This window comes from Manacus candei, unplaced genomic scaffold (assembly GCF_025592945.1).
Source record: "Manacus candei isolate 608988 ecotype Guabito, Panama unplaced genomic scaffold, ASM2559294v1 h1tg000047l, whole genome shotgun sequence".
NCBI lineage: Eukaryota > Metazoa > Chordata > Aves > Passeriformes > Pipridae > Manacus > Manacus candei.
The window spans coordinates 13267488-13274625 of NW_026138095.1; the positions used below are offsets into that span (position 1 = coordinate 13267488).

The 7138-nt window shown below is 42.7% G+C and overlaps 1 pseudogene; it reads right to left on the reverse strand.

Annotated features, from left to right (window-relative positions):
* Positions 1-3846: 3846 nt before the first annotated feature.
* On the reverse strand, positions 3847-6690 carry LOC127475778 (NADH-ubiquinone oxidoreductase chain 2-like; annotated as a pseudogene).
* Between the last annotated feature and the right edge of the window lie 448 nt (positions 6691-7138).

Genomic DNA, 7138 nt, shown 5'->3' on the forward strand with positions numbered 1-7138 from the left:
GCACTTAAACGTTCTGGTTGGCTACCCCATCGTGTGATTAGAATTAGGGTAGGGATTAGGGTAGCTTCGAATGCGATATAAAATAATATCAGTTCTAAGGCTGAGAAGGCCAAGATAATGAATGGTTGGGTGAGGATTATGGTTATGGTAAAAATATATTTTCGCGTGGGAGGTTCTTGTTGAAGGTGATTTTGGCTTACCAGGATTATAAGAGGTAGAAGTCAACAAGATAGAACTAATAAGGGGGATGAAATTTGATCAGTTCCAAGTCATGGTGATAGGTTTTTGCTAGGGTAATAGGTTGAAGGAAGTCATTGTAAGCTAGCGGTTGCAATTAAGAGGCTGTGCGAGGTGACATTGAGTCATAGGAATTTTGGAGGAGATAGGAGGGTTATGGGGAGTAATATGACTGTGGGGAGAATAATTTTTAACATTGTAGAAGGTTTAGATTGTGTAAATGATCCAATCCGTGAGTTCGGGTGGAAGCTACTAGGACTGCTAGACCGGCGCCTGCTTCACAGGCTGAGAATGCTAGCATAAGAATGGTCATTAAGGTGGGGGATGTTGTTTGGGTTTGAATAGGTCATATGGAGAGGGCAATGTATATTGATAGTATTATACTTTCTAAGCATAGCAGGGCAGAAATTAGGTGTATTCGGTGAAAGGCTAGTCCTAGACTACTTAGGGTGAAGGCAGAGTAGAAGCTTAAATGCAGAAAGGTCATTGAGAAAGTCACGGGGTAGGACTGTGGTTTGTTGAGCCGAAATCAACTGTCTTTGCTAGACTAACTTTCTGAAGTTATTCTGCTCATTCTAAGCCCCCTTGAATTCATTCATAAATTAACCCTAGTGCGAGGAGGAGAATGACTGTGGAGGTTCATGTTAAGGTAGTGAGGGGGGAGAGGAGTTGAGTAGCCCATGGGAGGGGCAGTAGGAGGGCAATTTCTAGGTCGAACAAGAGGAATAAGATTGCGACAAGGAAGAATCGGATTGAAAATGGGAGGCGGGCAGAGCCCAGTGGGTCAAAGCCACATTCGTATGGGGATAATTTTTCTGAATCTGGATTTATTTGAGCTAATCAAAGGTTTAGTGAAGTTAAGATAATACATAGTGATAGAGAAATTGTGAATATAAAGAGGATGATGTTAATTGCCTTTCTCTGGTTTTGATCCAGATTTTAGAGATTGGAAGTCAATTGTAATTAATATACTAGAAGGGCAAGATCCTCATCAATAGATTGTTATGTAGAGGAACAGTCAGATAATGTCAACAAAATGTCAGTATCAGGCCGCTGCTTCAAAGCCAAAGTGGTGGTTGGATGTGAAGTGGAATTTTACGAGGCGGAGGAGGCAAATCAAGAGGAAGGAGGATCCAATGATTACGTGGAGACCATGAAATCCTGTGGCGACGAAAAAGGTTGATCCATAGACTCCGTTGGCAATTGAGAATGGAGCTTCATAATATTCTATTGCTTGAAGTGCTGTAAAGTAGAATCCTAATAGGACGGTTATAAGTAGGGCTTGGGTAGCTTGGTTCCGATTGCCCTCTGTAATGCTGTGATGTGCTCATGTGACAGTGACTCCTGAGGCTAGGAAGATAGCAGTGTTTAGTAGGGGGACTTCTATTGGATTGAGAGGTTTGATTCCTATAGGAGGTCATTGTCCTCCGAGTTCTGGAGTGGGGACTAAGCTGGAGTGGAAGAATGCTCAGAAGAATCCTAGGAAGAAGAATGCTTCGGATGTAATAAATAAAATTATTCCGTAACGTAAGCCCTTTTGGACTATAGGGGTATGGTGGCCTTGGAATGTGCTTTCTCGTACGATGTCACGTCATCATTGGAGTATCCCTAGGATTATAGAGAGTAGGCCTAGGAGTAAGAGTTGGATAGAGTGGTGGTGAAATCATATGGCTAACCCAGAGGTAGTGAGGAGGGCGGCTGCTGCTCCAAAAATGGGTCAAGGGCTTGGGTCTACTATGTGAAATGAGTGGGCTTGGTGTGTCATTAAGGGTTAAATGTTTTCTTGTAAGTAAAGGCTTAGAAGAAGTACAAAGACATACGCTTGGATTATTGCCACGGCCACTTCTAGAATTGTTAAGAGGAGTAGAATTGTTCTAGTTAGAAGGGACACGGTAGGTATAATGGGAAGGAGGACGGTAGTGGCTGTTGAAATGAGTTGGATGAGCAGGTGTCCTGCTGTGAGGTTGGCTGTGAGGCGAACTCCTAAGGCTAAAGGGCGAATGAGAAGGCTTGTTGTTTCAATTATGATGAGGGCAGGAATTAGAGGTGTTGGGGTGCCTTCTGGTAGGAGGTGTCCAAGGGAAGCTGAAGGTTGGTTTTGTAGGCCTGTTAGCAGGGTGGCAAGTCATAGAGGGAAGGCGAGGGTTAGGTTTATTGATAGTTGGGTGGTAGGTGTGAATGTGTAAGGTAGGAGGCCTAATAGGTTAATTGTTAGAAGTATAATTATGAGTGATGATAGGATTAGGGCTCATTTATGGCCTTTTTTGTTTAATGGGGTTATTAGTTGTTTTGTGATTAAATGGAGAAATCAGAGTTGAAGAGTTGAAAGACGATTTGTAACTCATCGATTGCCAGGAGAAGGAAGTAATAGGGTTGGGAATAAGAGCGAGATGAGGATAAGGGGGATTCCGAGGAGGGTTGGGCTTATGAATTGATCAAAGAAGCTTAGGTTCATGGTCAGTTTCAGGAATGGGTTTTTATAGTGGGTAGTGTTTTGTTGGAGGGTGAGTTAGTTGGGGTAAATAGTAAGAGTTTAGGTTGAAGGATAAGGGAAAAAGTGAATCATGAAGTTAGTATGATAAAAAGTCAAGGTGCGGGGTTTAGTTGGGGCATGTCATTAAGGAGGGTGAATAATCCTCTTTCTCTAGCTTAAAAGGCTAGTGCTGGTTCATAGTTTCTTAATGATTAGGATGTTAGAAGTGAAGATCAGTTTTCAAAGTGTGTTAGAGGGGCTGATTCTACTACGATAGGTATGAAGCTGTGGTTGGCTCCACAGATTTCTGAGCACTGACCGTAGAAGATTCCAGGACGGGTTGTGATAAAGGAAGTTTGGTTCAGTCGTCCTGGAATTGCATCGGTTTTTACACCAAGGCTAGGAACAACTCAGGAGTGGAGAACGTCATCAGCTGTGACAATAATTCGAATCGGGGATTCTATTGGAATGACGATGCGGTTATCAACTTCTAGGAGGCGGAAATGACCGAGTGGTAGATCCATAGTTGGTAGTATGTAAGAGTCAAAAGATAAATCTTTAAAGTCTGTATATTCGTAGGATCAGTATCATTGGTGGCCAATAGCTTTGAGGGTGAGGTCAGGCTCATCGATTTCGTCTATCATGTAGAGGATTTGAAGGGATGGGAGGGCTAGTATAATTAGGACAATGGCAGGTAAGATTGTTCAGACAAGTTCTACTTCTTGTGCGTCGACGGTGTTGGAGGATAGTTTTCTATAAGAGCTAGTAAATACAGGACTAGGCTACAAATGGCTAGTGCGACTATTAGGGTGTGGTCGTGAAATTCAATAAGTTCTTCTATAATAGGGCATGAAGCGTCTTGAAAACCAAATTGAGAGTGGTTGGCCATGGAGTTGGGATGGGATGTACTGGGTTTTCACCTGTGATTTAGTCTTGACAAGACTATGTAATGATTTTACTAACAACCCATAAGAAAGAAGCATGAGTGGTTTGATGCGGTTGGCTTGAAACCAGCTTATGAGGGTTCGATTCCTTCCTTTCTTGTACTTGGACAAAAGCTGGTTCTTCAAAGGTATGGTAGGGAGGAGGGCAGCCGTGAATTCATTCAATGTTTGTGGAGGTAAGTTCTGGTTGCACTACTTTCCGTTTGGATGCGAAGGCTTCTCAGATAATGAACATTAGTATAATTCCAGCTACTATGGAGATGAGGGAGCCGATGGAGGATAGGGTGTTTCATAGGGTATAAGCATCTGGGTAGTCTGAGTATCGTCATGGTATACCAGCTAGGCCTAGGAAATGTTGTGGGAAGAATGTTAGGTTGACCTCAAAGAATATTACTCCAAAGTGGGCTTTAGCTCATGTAGAGTGAAGGGTGTAGCCAGTGAACAGTGGGAATCAATGTGTGAAGCCAGTTAAAATGGCGAATACTGCCCCCATAGATAATACATAGTGGAAATGTGCAACTACGTAGTAGGTGTCATGCAGGGCGATGTCTAGGGAGGAGTTGGCAAGAACGATGCCTGTTAGTCCACCAATGGTGAAGAGGAAAATAAAGCCTAGGGCTCATAGTATGGGCGGGTCTCATTTGATTGTTCCACCGTGTAGGGTTGCTAGTCAGCTGAAGACTTTAATGCCAGTGGGGATTGCAATAATTATGGTGGTGGATGTGAAGTAAGCTCGGGTATCTACGTCCATTCCAACTGTAAATATGTGGTGAGCTCATACGATAAAGCCCAAGAAACCAATGGATAATATGGCTCAGACTATGCCTATGTAGCCAAAGGGTTCTTTTTTACCGGCGTAGTAGGCTACAACATGGGAAATAATTCCGAATCCTGGTAGGATAAGGATGTAGACTTCTGGATGGCCAAAAAATCAGAATAAGTGTTGATATAAAATTGGGTCTCCGCCTCCTGCAGGGTCAAAGAATGTAGTGTTTAGGTTTCGATCTGTTAGAAGCATTGTAATGCCAGCAGCGAGGACTGGCAGGGAGAGGAGAAGTAGAACTGCAGTAATTAGGACGGATCAAACGAATAGAGGGGTTTGGTATTGTGAGAGAGCAGGTGGTTTTATATTGATTGCTGTAGTGATAAAGTTGATTGCCCCAAGGATGGATGAGACACCTGCCAGGTGAAGGGAGAAGATGGCAAGGTCTACTGATGCACCGGCGTGGGCTAGATTTCCGGCTAGGGGTGGGTATACTGTTCATCCTGTTCCGGCCCCGGCTTCTACTGTAGAAGATGCTAGAAGAAGTAGGAAGGATGGAGGAAGTAGTCAGAAGCTCATGTTATTTATTCGTGGAAGTGCTATGTCGGGGGCACCAATTATTAATGGTACTAATCAGTTACCAAACCCTCCGATTATAATAGGCATTACTATAAAGAAAATTATAACGAAGGCATGTGCGGTGACGATTACATTGTAAATTTGGTCATCGCCTAAAAGGGGGCCTGGCTGTCCTAGTTCTGCTCGAATGAGGAGACTAAGGGTTGTGCCGATTATACCAGCTCATGCGCCAAAAATAAGGTAAAGTGTGCCGATATCTTTGTGGTTAGTGGAAAATAGTCAACGGTTGATGAAAGTCATAGGTAAGATGGCTGAGTGTAGAAGCGTTAGGCTGTAGTCCTTTTTACAGAGGTTTGATTCCTCTTCTTATCGATTCTGTAGTGAAGTTCCTGTTGAGTTGCAAGCTCATTGATGTGCATTAAACATGCACCGGGATCTAGTAGACAGAAGCCTGTTGGTTGGGGCATTTAGCTGTTAACTAAAATTTTATGGGATCAAATCCCCTCTGTCTAGGGGGAGGTTCTAACTTAATTAAAGCATCTGAGTTGCATTCAGGAGATGCAGGTTAGTATCCTGTGTACCTTAACAGAAACTAAGAGGGATTAGCCCTTGTTTAAGGCTTTGAAGGCCTTCGGTTTAGATAACCTAAGTTTCTAAGGGATTGCGAGTACTATGGGAGATAGTGGTAGGAGTATAATTGATAAGGAGGTAAAGGTTGTGGTTAGGGTGTTAGTTGGTTTGTTAGTTTGTCATTGTTTTATGTAGTTAGTGAAGTTTGGGGGTAGTGTGATGGTTGCACAGTAGGCCAGTCGTAGGTAGAAGAAAAGTCCAAGTAAAGAGAGTAGGGTAATAGCTGTGGCTACTACTGTTAGTTCTTGTTTTGTGAGCTCTTGAATAATTAACCATTTGGGTAGGAATCCCGTTAGGGGAGGAAGACCTGCAAGGGAGAGGAGAGTGAGCATAAGGATTGTGGTTCGTGATGGAATTTTGGTTCATGTGGATATAACAGTGGATAGTTTTAGGGTATTGGTTGTGTTAAGGATGAAGAAGATGGCGGAAGTTGTTACAGTATATAGATAGAAGGTAATTAAAGTCAGATTGGGGTTATAGTTGAGAATAATAGTTATTCATCCTAGGTGTGCGATAGATGAGAAAGCTAAAATTTTGCGAGTTTGGGTTTGGTTAAGTCCTATTCAACCACCTAGGGCTGTGGAAGCAATAGCTATCGAAGATAGGAGAGCTGGGTTGAGTGAGGGGGATGTTAGGTAGAAGAGTGTGGTTGGTGGAAATTTTATGACTGTGGCTAGTAGGAGGCATGTTGTTATAGTTGAGCCTTAGAAGAACTTCTGGAAATCAGAAATGAAATGGCACAAAGCCTAGTTTAATTGAAATTGCAATAGTTAGTAGTATACATGATATGGGGTGGGTTAGTTGGGTGATGTCCCATTGGCCAGAGAATCATGCATTGGTCATGCTGGAGAATAAAAGTAGCGTAGATGCGGCTGCTTGAGTTAGAAAGTATTTAGTAGAGGCTTCAATGGCTCGTGGATGGTGGCTTTTAATGGAAGAATAGCTAAAGTGTTAATTTCTAAGCCGACTCATGCTATTATTCAGTGGTTACTCGAAATTGTGATTGAGGTTCCTAGGAGTAAGCTTATTGTGGAGATTAGTTTAGCTTGGGGATTCATTAGTAAGGGAAGCAGTTAAAGATGAATCCAGACTATAAAATTCTGAAATGAGAAGTTCTGTTGTACTAGACTTTATATTTTGCAGAAATTCCTGAGATTCATTGCGTTGTCCGAGCCCATACGATTGGACACACCTGTTCACCTGTCCAAACTTGGAAACTAGGTCTGCCAACCGGGAAAAGATTATCTCAAGTACTGTTGACTCCAAGTAAATGATCACTTTAATCCACTTAGATCTCCTCACTGGGGATAGACATGATTATATTATTGTCTGTATTTTCACTGTTACTCAGTTGTTATGTTGTTTACATTTTTAGAAATGACACTTCATCAATACACTGTTCGAGTCATTCACCAGTGTCATGGTCCAACCATGGACCACGCGGTGGGATGGAATCCAATAGCCCCCAGGAGCTGGTTTCTCCCCTGAGGGTGCAGAGCAGCAGGACCTTTT